Source organism: Panthera pardus, unplaced genomic scaffold, assembly GCF_024362965.1.
Source record: "Panthera pardus isolate Hobbes unplaced genomic scaffold, ASM2436296v1 HiC_scaffold_3, whole genome shotgun sequence".
Taxonomy (NCBI): Eukaryota; Metazoa; Chordata; class Mammalia; order Carnivora; family Felidae; genus Panthera; species Panthera pardus.
Genome location: NW_026526876.1, coordinates 50,937,031 through 50,953,074, shown reverse-complemented (window position 1 = coordinate 50,953,074; position 16,044 = coordinate 50,937,031). Strand labels below are relative to the sequence as shown.

Genomic DNA, 16,044 nt, shown 5'->3' with positions numbered 1-16,044 from the left:
TATAACACAACTCCTCTCTCTTCCTTATATTAGGTTTGGTCATGGAATGTTCAGGTTTGAAACAACTATGGAGAAGAGTTTTATTTTTTATTTAAAAGAAAAACGCGTCAGAGCAGTGCCTGGCTGACTCAGTCAGTAGAACATGCAACTCTTGATCTTGGGGTCATGAGTTCAAGCTCCACATTGGGCATAGAGTTTATTTTGTTTTATTTTTTTTTTAATTTTTTTTTTTAACGTTTATTTATTTTTGAGACAGAGAGAGACAGAGCATGAATGGGGGAGAGTCAGAGAGAGGGAGACACAGAATCTGAAACAGGCTCCAGGCTCCGAGCTGTCAGCACAGAGCCCGATGCGGGGCTCGAACTCACGGACCGCGAGATCATTACCTGAGCCGAAGTCGGCCACCCAACCGACTGAGCCACCCAGGTGCCCCTGGAGTTTAAACATAAAAACAGATTTTTAAAAAGTCCTACATTGACATAGGAAGTTACTCATTATTTTGCTCAACAAACATTTAGAAACTTTTTAAGATCTTATTTACAAACTTTTTTTCTTAAGACTTTTGTAGTGAATTTGTCATTTATATGAGAAAAAATTTCAGTAGAGATTTATATAGAGGTTATCTTTGAGCACACAACCAAAATATAGTTATCTGGATTTAAAGACACCCCCCCCCCATTAGCACATAACTATGCTAAGTAGCATCTTACAGAAGCTCAGAATTTTATCAGGTCTACAAGAGCCTCTCAATCTTGAAAATATTGAATTTTTTAGAATGCTTAAGTACTAGCTGAGAGTTTCATTCAGTTTTCATCTGTTTTGAATTTCTCTTTGAAATATAAGCCTTCTGGAGTTCAAGAAACATGAAGGCACAGTAGTAAGCTTGTAAGCTAAAGTGTGGCAGTGTTGAAGGGTTATTAATACAGATATAAGCCCTAGGTGTTGGGGATTTGTAAATGCCCACAAGGACAAGAGAGACAGTCTTGGGCCCACCAGAGATGGGGAACTCTAGCTGATCTCTGCACAGAGCTGATACCCTGGAAGGGGAACTCCCTCAGTGAAAGGGGACTGGGAAAAGTGTTTCCACTAAGGCAGGTGATGGAAAAGTATCTCTCTGACCAGCGTTCTGGGTGCCCTCTTATGACAAATCCATGGCCCAGTATTTTGCTATACATGGCGTAATATACGGGCGTGTAGTCCAAATATAAAAGCTATTTGGTGAAGTGTTCTCCAAACCAATAAATGAATGTAACATTGGCCCAGGACTGGTGAAACCCAGGGTACCTGGAACAAGCAAATACAAAGCAATCATTTTGCAAGAGCTCTAAACTTCAGGGCCATCAGGACTCCCACCTGAAAAGAAACTGTCTATTGACAATGAGTTCACAAATTGAACCATAAAAAGAGGGAAAGGTGTACTGTGAGAGACAGAAGTCACAACAAAGCAGAGGACAAGTATTCCTCTTCCACCAAGAACTTGAAATGAATAGTCTGGATGAGACTAAAAATATAAAATATGTTGGAAATGATGAAAGAAAAATATCAACCTTCCACTTCCCAGTCAGGACAGGTGAGATAGCATTGCTCAGTGTTTCTGGAAACACCAGTGTGAGACCTACTACTGAGACACCAGCAGCAGAATTACTTGGAGTTAAAACCCATGTTCTTCTGTAATTTAAATACCAGCGCACCAAGCCTGTTCGCAGGTTCACTACCTCAGTGCCACAGTTAGTTGATGCCTCTTTCTCAGCAAAGGGTATAATGATTCAGAGCAAAGATGAGTGAGTCATGATAGAACTTGGCTCAGACTAGAAGAACAAAACAAGACTTACTGTGCAGATGGAGCTGGCTGTTACTATGACGAGAGCAGTGTGTTAAGGGGCTTTTCCAGCACAGAATCCTGAAGTAAGGAACTAACCCAAATCTCCATCTGCTCCCTTTCCATTGAAACCTAACCTCCTGTTGGCCCATAGAGCCTCCAGCATAATATTTGAGGACAGTCGGCAAGAATGCTTTACTTTAGGAGTAGGATAGGGAATTTGGGTCACAGAAACCAGGGCAAATTTTCTGCTCTTAGAACAAAAAGGAAACAATAAAGAAATGAATGTCAGTTTACTTTCCTATTTGTATTTCCATTTTTCATTCAGTGAAATGAACATCTGGAATAACGAACCCTCATAAGAGCAGTTGATTCTTAGTCCAAATCCCTCCCTCAAAAGTGTTGATTAGGACTTATAAGTATTTGTTTTTGCAAACCTGAAGTTATAAGAAGCAAATATTTAAAAAGTTTCCATCTAAGTAGAGTATAACAAAGCATCTCAGCTTTCTCTAGGAGAAAAGAAAAATTACATCTGTAGTCAAGTACTTATTGTTGGAGTTTTCTCCATGGTTGTCTTCCTTCATGGATGTCATAATTATCGCTGTTTTCTCATTAATTGGCATTTCCCAGTGGAGAAGATAAGTAAAAACTTAAAAGAGAAAAACTTTTTTCCCTATGAGCAGCTCTATTTAATGTCTGCTGGTGGGAGTTGAAAGTTATGGCTAGTTTTAAGGTGGGTGGGTTTCTGTAGATTTCAGCTTCCATTCTGCCCTTGTCCCAGTATAAACAAAAAGAATCCAGTATTAACTCCAACAAATTTAGATCATGAAGATCTAGGATAAAGCCAGATAAAAATTGATTGACATTTAAACATTATATTTGCATAAGTGTTTAAATTCAAGAACTCATGTAGGAAAATTAGTACTTTTCTACACTTTAGACTATAAAATCAGAAAGAAAAAACGTTTGGGGTTGGAGGAAACGAAATTTTGAATGCAGTGTGGGTTTAACTATTTTGGCTGATTTGATATCAATATATAGGACAAATAAACCCAGCTGCCAGAACTTAATGTAGCACTTAGTACAAAAACTTTTCATTGTAATGCTCATCAGACTACTTACTTACAGCCTGTCTGAAACACTATTGAAAGGTTGAAAAGACACTGTTACTGTTCCCTCCTAAAATATAAAATAGATTATACCTTAGAGACAAGAATTAAATACCTAGTAGAGGTGTGAGCCTAGAAAATGTCTCCTACTGCACTGATGTTGTTAAAACCTTCATGAATCCAACTTATAAGTATTACACAAAGTAAAGTTTAGCTTGCCTCTGCTGGGATTCTTTTGAGTTTATTTATATCATACAATTATATTCTTTGAAAAAGAGACTTGGGGCGCGTGGGTGGCTCAGTCGGTTGGGCGTCCGACTTCGGCTCTGGTCATGATCTCACGGTCTGTGAGTTCAAGCCCCGCATCGGGCTCTGTGCTGACAGCTCAGAGCCTGGAGCCTGTTTCCAGTCCTGTGTCTCCCTCTCTCTCTGCCCCTCCCCCACTCTCACTTTGTCTCACTCTCTCAAAAATAAATAAATATATTTAAAAAATTAAAAAAAAAAAAAAGAGAGACTTGATTCCCTCTATTTAAATGAAACCAAAACACTAGCAAATGTCTAAATGAATTATTTCTAAATGAGTCTTCTCTGACATCCTTGACCTTCATTTCATCTGTGTTAGTTGCTTAGAAACATTTTCCCAATATACTTCTTCAAACTTGACACCTGGCAGGCTACTACTTCAAGTCAGTGTCTGCAAAAAGACAATAGACTTACAGCGTCACATGTATTCATCTGGTATTTGCACAGATGCTGCAGAGTTCTCACAGCTGCTTGGCTTCCCTTCCCACTGGGCTATAAACTCTTATGGGATCATTGGTAGCACCATTCTTTCAAGTTTTAATTTTGTCAGGGTTATAAAAACAGTTTAAAGAGTCAACTGGTTCTATAGTTAATTAAGAAAAACCCAGTCTCCAGCCTTCTCGCCCCGACATGACCCCCAATTTCTCTTTCCACAGAGTCCATCCCTCTTGCCTCTTTCAGTTGATACCTTTTGCATTTACTTCTGTATGTCTGAATAACATGCTTCTATTGTGACTTCTGAATTTTTCCGTTTTAGGTGTTCCTGTACATCTTTCCCCACTCACTGACATTATCTTCATGCCAATTTCCTCTCCTTCTATTTTCCCTCCTATTCTGCTAGCTCAGAATTTGCTTTAATCAGAGCCCAGTGTTTACATTATTATTGCTGTACTTCAGAGCAGAGCTATAAAGGATAATTATTTTTTTCTCCATAAAACTTTTTATAAGTAGTTAGTTGCATGCTTACATGTTAATACCTGTCTCTTCTTGTTTGCTTAATTTTTAAGTTTATGTATTTTGAGAGAGCCTGTGCATGAGCAGGGGAGGGGCAGAGAGAGAGGGGGAGAGAGAGAATCCCAAGTAGGCTCTGTGCAAAGCAGATCCCAGTGTGGGGCTTGATCCCACAAACCTTGAGATCATGACCTGAGCCAAAATCAGGAGTCAGATACTCAACTGACTGAGCCAACCAGGTGCCCCAGTTTTTTGTGTTTTTAACTATAATTCAGTCCCAACTTCCAATGAAGTCAGAGCCTTCAAACACAGTTTATCACTTTTCACTTTATTGAGGGTCCCCTCTGGAGTTTTCTGACTTGCTCCATTCTGGACTGGTTTTCTTTTATGTGTGAAACATGACTGTGATCCTGGGAACTCCCTTCATCACTATTCCACGGTTCATTGCCTTCACCTCTCTTCTGTGTTGGGTCTCCTTACTGTATTTTTCTTTTCTTTGTTTACTCCCTCATTTTGATGGAAAACATCCTCCAGTATCTTCCGAGAATGGTACATGGAGAATAAAGGTTTTAAAGTTTCACGTGTTTTACGGTGTCTTTATACTTTTTGACAATTACTGTATAACATTCTAGGTTACAAATCACTTTCCTCCTAGTGTGATGCCATTCTAATTCTGCGCTGTTGTTTCTTATTGACAACTTGTATTATTCTTTATCCGTCATGTTCTGAAAGTTAACAGTGATATGCCTGAAGAGGTATGAGTCCCTTTTCACCCATTGTACCAGGTACTCATTGGGCTTTTTCGAAGTGGAAACTTGAGGCCCAAATTCTGGGTGGTTTTTTGTTTGTTTGTTTGTTTGTTTGTTTTTTAACTTTTATAGATCTCCCATTATTTGCTTGCCATTTAGATGTTGACCCTTCAGGGAAAATCCCTGTTTTTCCCTCCTATTTTCCATCTCTTTCTCATTTTGCTTTACTTTCTAAAAACTTCTTATGGAAAATTGTTAACATTACAAAAGTAAACGGAATAGTGTAATGATATGTATGCCATACCTGTCATTCAGTAATTATCAATCCACGGTTAATATTGTTTCATCTATACCCCTATCCCCAGCCCTACTCCATATTATTTTGAGAAAATATCGACATAGCATTTCATTTGTAAATATTTCAGTATATAACTTTAAAAAAAAGAGTCTCTTTTTAAAAAATATAACCACAGTAACTTGTTCACATTAAAAAATTAACAAGAATTCCTTAACATCAAATACCCAGTGTTCAGGTTTCTAATTATCTCAGCACCTTAACCTTTTTGTTTTTCTCATTACTGTTTGTTTGAATCAGTAAAGTGCACATATTATGATGGCTTGATATCTCATAACTCTCTTTAATGTGTACTTATTTTGAGAGAGAGAGAGCAAACAGGGGAGGGGCAGAGAGTGAGGGAGACACAGAATCCGAAGCAGGCTCCAGGCTCTGAGCTGTCAGCACAGAGCCTGACACGGGGCTCAAACTTACAAGCCACGAGATCATGACTTGAGCCGAAGTTGGATGCTTAACCACCCAGTCCATCCCAAGCCACCCAGGCCCTCCTCTCATAACTCTCTTTAGCTACAGTGTTCAGTAAGGTAGCCACTAGCCACATGTGGCTTTTTAAATTAAAATAAAATAAAATAAAATAAAATTTTCATTTCCTCAGATGGATTAGCCACATTTCAAATGCACGTGTGGCTAGTGGTTACTAGGTTGGGCATTGCAAAAGCAGAACTTTCCCATCTTTGCAGAAAGTTTTCTTGGTCAGTGCTGATCTGTGGGTTCCCTCTCTTTTTTTTTTATCTTTGGTTTTCAGCAGTTTAACCATTACGTACCTAAGGTTTTCCTTACATTTATCTGGTTAGGGGTTAATTGATTGTCTTGGGTCTGTAAGTTGATTGTTTCTCCCAAATTTGCCATCATTTCTTCAAAGTTTTCCTGCCCCATTGTGTGTCTCCTCCCTCTGGCACTCCAGCTACACAAATGTTAGACCACTTAATATCGTCCCTCAGATCATTGAGGCTGTTCTTTTTATCATCTTTCTCTGTTCTTCAGATTAAATAATTCCTATTGATCTGTTTTCAAGTCTATTGACTCTTTCTTCTGTAGGCTACAATCTTCTATTACTTCATGCAGTATAATTTTCTTCTCAGATAACATACTTTTTAATTCTAGGATTTCCATTTGGTTCTTGGCTAAAATTCCCCATTTGTCCACTCAGAAGTACAACTGGAGAAGCCTGTTTCACACCATACCCTCCTTCATCCCATCTCTACCCTTTGGCCATCCCTTGGGCCTAAGGGTATGCTAACTGACCCTCAGCAAAAGTGATAGAAGTTCTCAAACAGGCCCTGGAAACAGTGTTGGGTCTGTCTGCCAGGAAATTCTGTGTGTTCTATCTGCGTATATCTCTTTGGTCCTGAGAATTCTTCTATCCATTGGTTGCAGGGAGGCCACAGGAGGATCAGAGTATGGCTTTCTAAACCAGGAGATCCAGGGCTGGACCACCAGTTTATTCATCACTGAGGGCAGCTGGAATCCTCTATGTCAGTACTTCCACATCTTTTTTCTTGGGCTGGCTTAATTCTTCCCGAAATTATCTTTGACTCTCTTGTCTAGAATATAAAGGCTTTCTGCCAGCATTCTGGAAGCTAAATTAGGAAAGATGGCTGAAGAGTCTCAGCATTCATTATGCATAAATTCGCTGAATTCATCACCCCTATTAAAGAATTAATCTTTAGTTTTTCGCAAGGGTTGAGGGCCTAAGGTAGCTTAGAATGGTGGTGGGGATCTCAGACTCCCAACAGCACCTTAAGCCTGTTTCTTTTAACACCGTCTATCCACAGTCCCCTCCATACATTTCTAGAGGTGTTGCCAGTCCTGAGCCTTTGAGAATTCTGTGGTGGTGTTGCTAATGCATGTATTTTACACTACCGAGATTTTCTTGCTCCCCAGTCTTTATAATTTATACCTTTAATTTTTTTCTTTAATTATGACAGAATTTCTTCCAGGAGAAAGAAAATTTGTAATTTTCAGTCTGTTGTCTTTACCTGAAAGTCTGATAACACCTTTATAAAAATTCTTCTTTCTATAGTAGTTACAATTAGGAGCCTTGGAGGTAAACCTATATATGGTTTTTGTTACCAACCTATTGCTTTTAAACCCTACATAAGCATTGTTTGATAGCAGAATGAATACTAATTAGGGAAAATGTCTCTGGTTTTTTTTCTTTGAATGTCTCTTCTAAAACAACTTCTATTCATTTTACCCTTGGAGTGATTAGGGGAGAATGTGCTGAAGAGCCTAGCTCCAGAGAACACAATCTTACAGTCCTATTTATTCATATCTTTAAGATCTTTGTCAGCCAAAAGGGTTGTTTTTTTTTTTTTTTTTTTTTTTTGCGCCAGTGTATGGCCCTGAGAAAATTCTGTCCCTTGCTACTCCTACATTGCAGTTCCAGCCTGTGAGACAATCAGTTGCAGATGGTGCCTGTCCCTGATATTTCATGGCTTACATATGTCAGTTCACACTCAGAAAGCCCATAGCTGTAGCTATTGTACCAAAAAAACTGGTAAATGCTTCCAAATGGAAGACCTTTTCAGCAGCTTCCATCAAATGAAGCTAACCAGCTTGGCATTTGCTGATTTTTCTTGACTGTCGTGCAAGCCAAACAAGTTCAGTGTTAAAAAACTTCTTTGGTCTTCCAGGATCCACAATTGAGGACTCTGCATGCTGATTGCTTTTATGGGACTACATGCTGCTTGAATAGCTGTTGAGTCCTTGAAGTGGTGGATTTTATGGGAACTATAAGAGGTTCCAAGGCCGGACAGATAGATCCAATGCTGAAAATAACCTCTGTAGACAGGACGGAACCTGAAATGTTCCATTAACAATATGTAGGTCATGGAGTCTTGGTTATGAAAGATGAAAACATTTTACTACCAAAGAGAAGAGAAAATTACTTTCTGTGATTGCTGCTTCAAATTTTTTTTCTAATCTTTATTTATTTTTGAGAGAGAGAGACAGAGTGCGAGCGGGGGAGGAACAGAGAGAGAGGAAGACACAGAATCCGAAGCAGGCTCCAGGCTCTGAGCTGTCAGCACAGAGCCCAACACGGGTGTCAAACTCACAAACCGTGAGATCATGACCTGAGCCAAAGTCGGATGCTTAACTGACTGAGTCACCCAGGTGCCCCTTTGCTGCTTCAAATTTGATTCATTTTTCATGTCTCATCTGAGAAATTAGACTATCTTTCATACTAGATACTGCTTTTTTACTAGGTTATCCTTACTGAGAATACTCCTTATCCTTTTCATCAAGATAATCAAGACTCTACTAGGCAATATCTTTTGTCTTTCTAAAATAATCAGCACTCAACAACTGGCTTATGGGACTCTCTTTTAGGATATACTTATTAATAGCAACTGCCCTGCTTGAATAACCACCCATAAGCAGTAGCCAGGAATTCTGTACCCAGATAAGCAGAGGTGGTCCAAAGCATCATAAATCTGGCATCAGTGGCAGGACACAGTTGTTCCTGAAATTCAGAATTCAGTTCTGAAAACACCCAGGCTTGTGACCTAGTTCCTCATAAAGAAGGGTCTCTCAGATCAGATTACTCAAGTAGCTGAAGCCCATGCTGCAGATCTTCAGCAAAAAATGAATTTCATAACGTAGTTCTAAAGTGGTAATAAAAATGATTTGTGGGTTTTCATCTATTAAAATCCCAGCCATCTTTATATCACGATGGTAAGTTAGGAGTTGATGATGAAAAATGGAATCAACTTTGTGGCTTTGGTTTGATAAATAATTAGAAAGTAGATTTAACAATGTGATCTTTATGCAGTAGGGGACTTTGAATTCTGAGTAAAAAGTAGGCACCTCTTTCTAGTCCCTATGTTCTCATTATGGCTGATAATTTATGCAAAGCCATACAGTACGTTGTGGGTTGGAATTAAAGAGAGTTTACTCTGATTTTTCTGAGCTGGATTGAAGCCCACTCAAGAGCCATATCCTGCCCTCATTCATATTTACTCTCTTATATTTTGCCATAACATCATGTTCATTGAGATAAAAGAATTTGCTTTATTTACAATTTTTATGTAGGATTTAAGCATTGGCTTCATGGTATTGAGGTCCATATACCTTGAAAATAAAACTTCAAACTCTATTTCTGATGGAGTTTACCCTATATTAGCAGTAATGGTATCAACATCTACATGAATACTGGTAGTGATTTACTACCCTAGAATGGCCCATTCCATCTTAAGCTAGAAAGTTATTTATATTGACTAAAACGTGTCTTCCTTTAAATTCTGTCTGTAGATCCTAGTTCTGCAGCTTGTGGTTTTATAGAACAAGTTTCTGTCTGAATCAAGGTTCATAGGGCCTGAAAATCTGTCAGTCTGAATTCATTTCCCTTTCAGTCCACTTCAGGAAAGCCTAAATTTATGGAAGGACATTTATTTGTGTGCACTGCAAGTAGATGCCAGTTTTCTTCTTCTAATTTTAAGTAGAAAAATTGGTTAGAAATAGAGACACTGGTGAATGTGCTTAGAATCAGTTATAGTTTGGAGACCAAGGGAAATAGTATTTAACCATTTTTGAAAAGTGTGTGAATAAATGGTGGTCCTTGGTTTGATAACATTCCTTTCCAGAAGCCATTAAAGGAGTTGGAAGGCTGAAAGCACAAAACTTCTCAATTCCATAGCTCATGCTCTTCACAATAATTTCTGTCCTTCTATGTGTGACCTGTTTCCCCAGTAAAACTGCTCAGAGCCAGCATCTGTGCATGGCGGCCTGTCCATGTGTCCAGTCATCTTGAAAACTATATGCCCTCCTTTTGTCCATGTTAAGATTAGATAATATACCGGGGCAGAACATATGCACACCTGTGAACCCCTTTGATTTCTGACTTGCTGCTAACTAATCTGAGACTGTATGTTTATTATCTAGAACCTAGTTTCATTCTAGATCAGTTTTACCCCAAGATTTAAAACTGAGTAATGTTCGGGGCTCCTGCGTGGCTCAATGAGTTGAGCATCCGACTTCAGCTCAGGTCATGATCTCACGATCCGTGGTTTAGAGCCCCACATGGGGCTCTGTGCTGACAGCTCAGAGCCTGGAGTCTGCTTTGAATTCTGTGTCTCCCTTTCTCTCTCTGCTCCTCCCCCACTCATTCATTCTCTCTCTCTCTCTCTCTCTCTCTCTCTCTCTCTCTCTCAATAAAGTAGATAAACATTAACAAAAAAATTTTTTTTTAATGACTAATGTTCGTTCATTCATTGAGGTCTGTGCATTTCCATTGGGTCTTCTGTCTTATGACATATCAGACTGGGGTGTGGAATATCTAATCACTTTAACTGGTGGTTTACTAGTCCTGTTTTCACCATTTTGTGATTCAGTACAGTATGTATTAAATGTATTTTTTAAATTGAACAGTAAGCCCTACATAGCAAGCAGTTCATGCTGTTACAGCAAATAGTATTCCGAGATGCAACAGCTACAACCAAGGTCACATAAGCTAGACCTAGCAAACAAAGGAGGGAGAGAGATGGGTGCCTTTAGGTTTAGAACCTATATAGATCTGGCAGAATGTTTAAGGTGTAAGACTTTAGGATTTGGGGAACTGTCAGGCAGGCTGAAAGGCCTGTGAGAATGTTGCTAGCTGTTTCTGGCAACTGAAACTGAATAGAGTCATTCTGTTGTAGGCTGCTGGAGGAAGAGAGAATTTGGGGTTTGTAATAGAGGTTTCTGGATAGTAACCAGATTGGTCAGTATAGTATGGCAGGTGAGTTCTGTGTTGGCAGAAAGAGATCACGTACACATTTGCTGTAAGTTTCTGATTTATTTTGCCTGACATCTAAAACTTCTTTAAAATAAGGAAGCTAGGGAACACCTGGGTGGTTCAGTCGGTTGAGTGTCCTGAATTCAACTCAGGTCATGATCTCATGGTTCGTCAAGTTCAAGCCCCGCATCAGTCTCTGCTGTCAGCATGGAGCCCTCTTTGGATCCTCTGTCCCCCTGTCTCTCTGTGCCTCCCTCCCCCCGCCTCAAAAATAAATAAGCTTTAAAAAAAAAAAAAAACGAGGAAGCTACCAGAGCTTCAGTGTATCTTAGCATTATTTTCCCTTATCCAGGTTCCTTGTGCACAGCTGCCCTCTCCAGTGACCTTCTCCATATAGGTGTGGTCCTATCAGAGTTTCAGTAGCGGCTTAATTTTTGCTATACCATTGCCCTGTTCTACTCAGGTATACATCGCCTGTCTGAAAGAACTTGTGTTGATATTTTTTTCTAAGCAGAAAAGCCAAAAGCCCAGCAGTTGTCTCTAGGGCCCTGTGTGATCTAGCCCTGCCTTTCCTCATTGACTGCGTCTGGGACACCTTTCAATTTTAATCAGAGGACTACAAGTACAAATTCATTTTCTTCCAAGTAGGCAAAGCAAACATTAGAAGCTATTGCTTCTTCACTCTGTTCATCAATATTTGAAAGGGCAAAATCACAGCACGTCAATGGACCCCAATTCCAAGGTTGGAGATAACTAGGAAAATAGAACGTATTTCTATTCAAATATTTGGAGAACGTTTTCTGTTGCTAACCTATGTCTGTGTGCCACTTTAAAATAAATTGCCACTACGCAGCTACTTATTAAACTGTTATCCTAATTGCCTAAGACTATTTTGGATAATATTTTCAGAGTAACTTTGGAGGCTCAAGGGTGCTCTGTAAGTGTCTTAGAGCCTCAGAGAAAACCAAAATCATTTGGATGCCTGGTAAGAATTAGAGCTGAGCAATTCCCTTTTTACTATAAGACTAGAAAGAAACCTGTCTTTTTCATAATTGTGATAGACACAAAGCTAGAAGGAGACAAATTTTAAGAGCAGAAAATGATTATCTTTTGCCAGTGGATATTCATTGTATCTCATTGCTCAATTCTTTGCGAGGTAACAATTTATTCAAATACTCAAAACAGTCTAGGGGTGGTTAGGGGTGGCTCAGTTGAGCATCGGACTCCTGAGTTTAGCTCAGGTCATGAACTCACGATCTATCCATACCACTTTACAATCTTTCTTTCTTTCTTTCTTTCTTTCTTTCTTTCTTTCTTTCTTTCTTTCTCTTTCTTCTTTTTTTTTTTTTTAAGTTGATTTTGAGGGGCAGAGAGAGGGAGGAAGAGAGAGAATCCCAAGCAGGCTGCACACCCAGTGTGAGCCTGACCCAGGCCTCAATCTCATGACCATGAGATTATGACCTGAGCCGAAATCAAGAGTCAGACACTCCACTGACAGAGCCACCCAGGCGCCCCACATGCCACTTTACAATCTTAACCTTCTCTTTGGTGTTCTAGAGATACTAAGTTGGCCTGCATTCTAATTCGTGGTATAAACTTTTTGGGAGTTTTTTTGAGATGGAAATTAAGCAGATCTCATGACAGGATGGAGACCATAGGAGGAGTCAGGGTCCTTTTGGTTTCTTTTCACCTCCTCTCAAAACGGCCTACTAAGAGAGCTTGGCTCTTAGGATCTCCTTGCCTTTCTAAAACCCAGTGATTATAATGCTCTTATAGTAGAGGATTTACAGTTTAAGAGATCATCTGGGGGTCTGTTCAGAGCTTTCCTTTCCCTTCTAAGAGCTCTTTGGTCATGGAACCTTCAAATGCTGAAGTGCCATGTTGTTGCCCAGGAGTAAATTACAGACATGGAGCCACTGCTTATATCAGGAGGAGGGGAACCTGTTGAATTTTCTCTGTACAGAGTCCCACTGTCCACGCACTCTTAACAATGAGAAAATCCTATCTGTTTGAGAGTGAACAAGTCTGGCTTTTATCTACGATAGGCAGCAGGTTGGTACCGTTCGAGGGCTTCTCGGCTGCTGTGTAATCCCATCTGATTTGTTGGTGGAGTGAGAAAGAATATATAGAGATTCCAACAAGATTGGAATCTCAGTCTTGGAAGTAAACTAAAGATGCTGGTCAAGTTCAAATATGATTAGCATCAGAAGGAAAGTAAATTGACACTTTTGGTGGCAGGTTTCGTGATTACTTCTGCTCTGTTTTTAGCTGTAATTTCTTTTAAACTTTAAACTTCAGTTTCTCAGGATTCTCAACTTATTGGTCCACAGAATTTGAGATGGAAGACCATATTTCATACTACAGATGGTAGATATTTGGGGGGCATTGACCAGAGATGCAGAAGTACAGGTGGGAAGTCCAGCAGCTAGCAGATTGAGTCTCAGATGACATACATCACACAGTTGGAGTATGTGCCATTAAAAACCTGTCACTCAGAGCCATTCCCTCAGGATCTGTTGACTAGGTGGTGTGGCACTTAAAACACATCTGAATCATGATTCCTCAGAGAACTGGAGATGGTTGGCGTCACTGCCTGGTCCTAGCTTGGACCAGCCTGCAAATACTCTTTCCAAAATCTAAATGGAGAGGAGGAATGAAAGAAAAAAAAATATTCTTCAGAGACTTGGAAAGGTCACAAGTGACGTCAGGAAAGAGTAGATGATATACTCTTCAGAGGTGAGCTGTGTGCCACTTGCCTGGGTTTTTCTTGTGGCCCTGCCTCCTGCGGTTATCTCTGGTGAGAGGCTGCATTTACCAGAGTTCAGACTGAGTTCATCTCGTACCTTTTTATAGTACTTTTGAGTACACTGGAACGAGGTTAGAATATTAATTTAGCCTGCTTGTCTCCAGCTGTGCACCATAAAGAGGCTTCAGCTACCGCAGCAGGCTTCCTATACTATGGAAGGAAACTAATTGCTACTTACAGGCCGAAGCTGACAGGCTGCACTTTCCCCGGCAGCCACTGAAAGTAACTTTTGAAAATCATTATTATTATTAAACATTTATAGCCCGCTTTTGTGTTTTCCAACTGCCTCATAATCATTTCTTTTTGCTCCTCCTATTGATGTCCCTGAAAGGCAAGTTGATATTGTTATGGTCACACGCTGCACGTGACAGGGCAGAGGCACAGAAGATTCGGTAATCTGCTCTTTGGTGCCATCTGTGATCTGTTTTAGGCGTCCTCAGAGCAGCTTGAGGTATGCACTCTGTTCCTTTGTCCGTTGAATCCATTTCCTCACTGCTTGCTTTTTACATAGCGTGTGAGTATTCATGGCTTTTATACTTTTTTGGCTGACACTTACAGTAAGAAATACAGTTTCTCTACACACACACACACACACACACACACACACACTGCATACGTAAAACCAAAACAGTTTTGGCAAACTGTTCATAAGATGCACTATCATATTTTCCGTCCTGTTTTATTTTTTAATTTATTTTAGATAAATTTTTATTTTGAGAGAGAAAGCCAGCGTGTGAGCGGAGGAGGGGCAGAGAGGAAGAGAGAGAGAGAATCGATCTCAAGCAGGCTCCATGCTCAGTGCAGAGACTGACACGGGGCTCGATCTCACAGCTGTGAATCATGACCTGAGCTTAAATCAAGAGTCTAACATTTAACTGACTGAGCCATCCAGGCGCCGCTGTTTTATTATTTTATACAAGTTTCAACCCACTATCTTAATCTTAAGAAGCATCATTTGGTCATGATCCACAATTTTTAAACACACTGCTAGGAGGTACTTGAAGAATACACATGGGACATTTTCTGGAGCATCAGTTTTACTCAAAAGTAAAGGGAGAAAACCCATTTTCATATTAAAACATACAGATGCATTATGGAATAGTGTGGAACTTCAGAGAAATTTTGTTCTTATGATGGGCTACTTCATCATCTACCCCCAATCCTCACCCTTCCTTCTACTTCCACCCTGGTATATATGTCCATACTTTCCTCTTCTGTTAAGGGAAATACACTATAAAAAACTTGAGAAGTACTGTCCTTTTGGAAACTTTAGACCAAGTTTATATCTTGTCTAAACCTAAATGGTTTTCAGGTACTTTGAGTAGTACATTTTACAGTTGGTATTCTTATTGAGTACTCACTCTGTACCAGTCACTGTTCTAGAAACTGAGAGCAGTTTCTTAAATAAGACAAAACCCCTCCTCTCATAGCATTTCCATTCTGCTGCAGGGCGGGGTATGTGTGGCACGGGGACAGGCAGTGAGTAAACCAACAAATAAGTAAAATAGTATGTCAGATGAAGGCATTGGAGAAAAATAAAGCAGAGATTGGGATAGGCAGTCCTGGGGTGGTGTAATTACACCTTGGTGGTGTAATTTTATAAATACATTGATCATGGAAGACCTACGTGGAAAGATAATATTTGATTAAAGCAAAGACCTAAAGGAGGCGGGAATAAGCCATGCAGATTTTTGGAGGAAGAGAATTCCAGACAGAAGATACAGCAAATGCACAAAGCCATAAGATAGGAGAGTGCCTGTTCTGTGCCAGAGAAAACAGCAGGCCCCTGTGGCTGACATGGAGCTAGCAAGGAGAGAGTCACAGCACATAATATCAGAGAGGTAATAGGCATCAGATTATAGGCATTCGTAACTTTGGTTTTTATCCTTAGTGAGATGGGAAGTCATTGGAGGTTTGAGCAGAGAGGTATTTATGAGCTGACCCACATTTTAAGAACTCTCTGGCTGCTGTGTTGAGAATAGACTGGGGTGTTACAGGGGGTGGAGGAGGCAGGTGCAGAAACAGGGAGACTGTTAGAAGGCTTTGTGGTATTTCTATTTACTGTTTAGGGATAGGGAGGGGAGATCAAGAAATTGGTTTTAGACATGTTCAGTTTGAGATAATTAGTTATCCAAGTAAAGATACTAAGGCAGTTGGGATATATATGTTGTAACTGATTTCCCATACGCAAGCTAGGTATTGATATTAAAGCTCTCGGAAAGTAGTTCTTCAGCTT

General features: G+C 39.8%; 1 protein-coding gene across 4 annotated transcripts in view; it reads left to right on the top strand.

Annotated features, from left to right (window-relative positions):
* The window catches only part of AP2B1 (adaptor related protein complex 2 subunit beta 1), a 127,091-nt gene that overhangs the window by 92,304 nt on the left and 18,743 nt on the right, over positions 1–16,044 (top strand). The gene's annotated exons all lie outside the window — the stretch shown is intronic.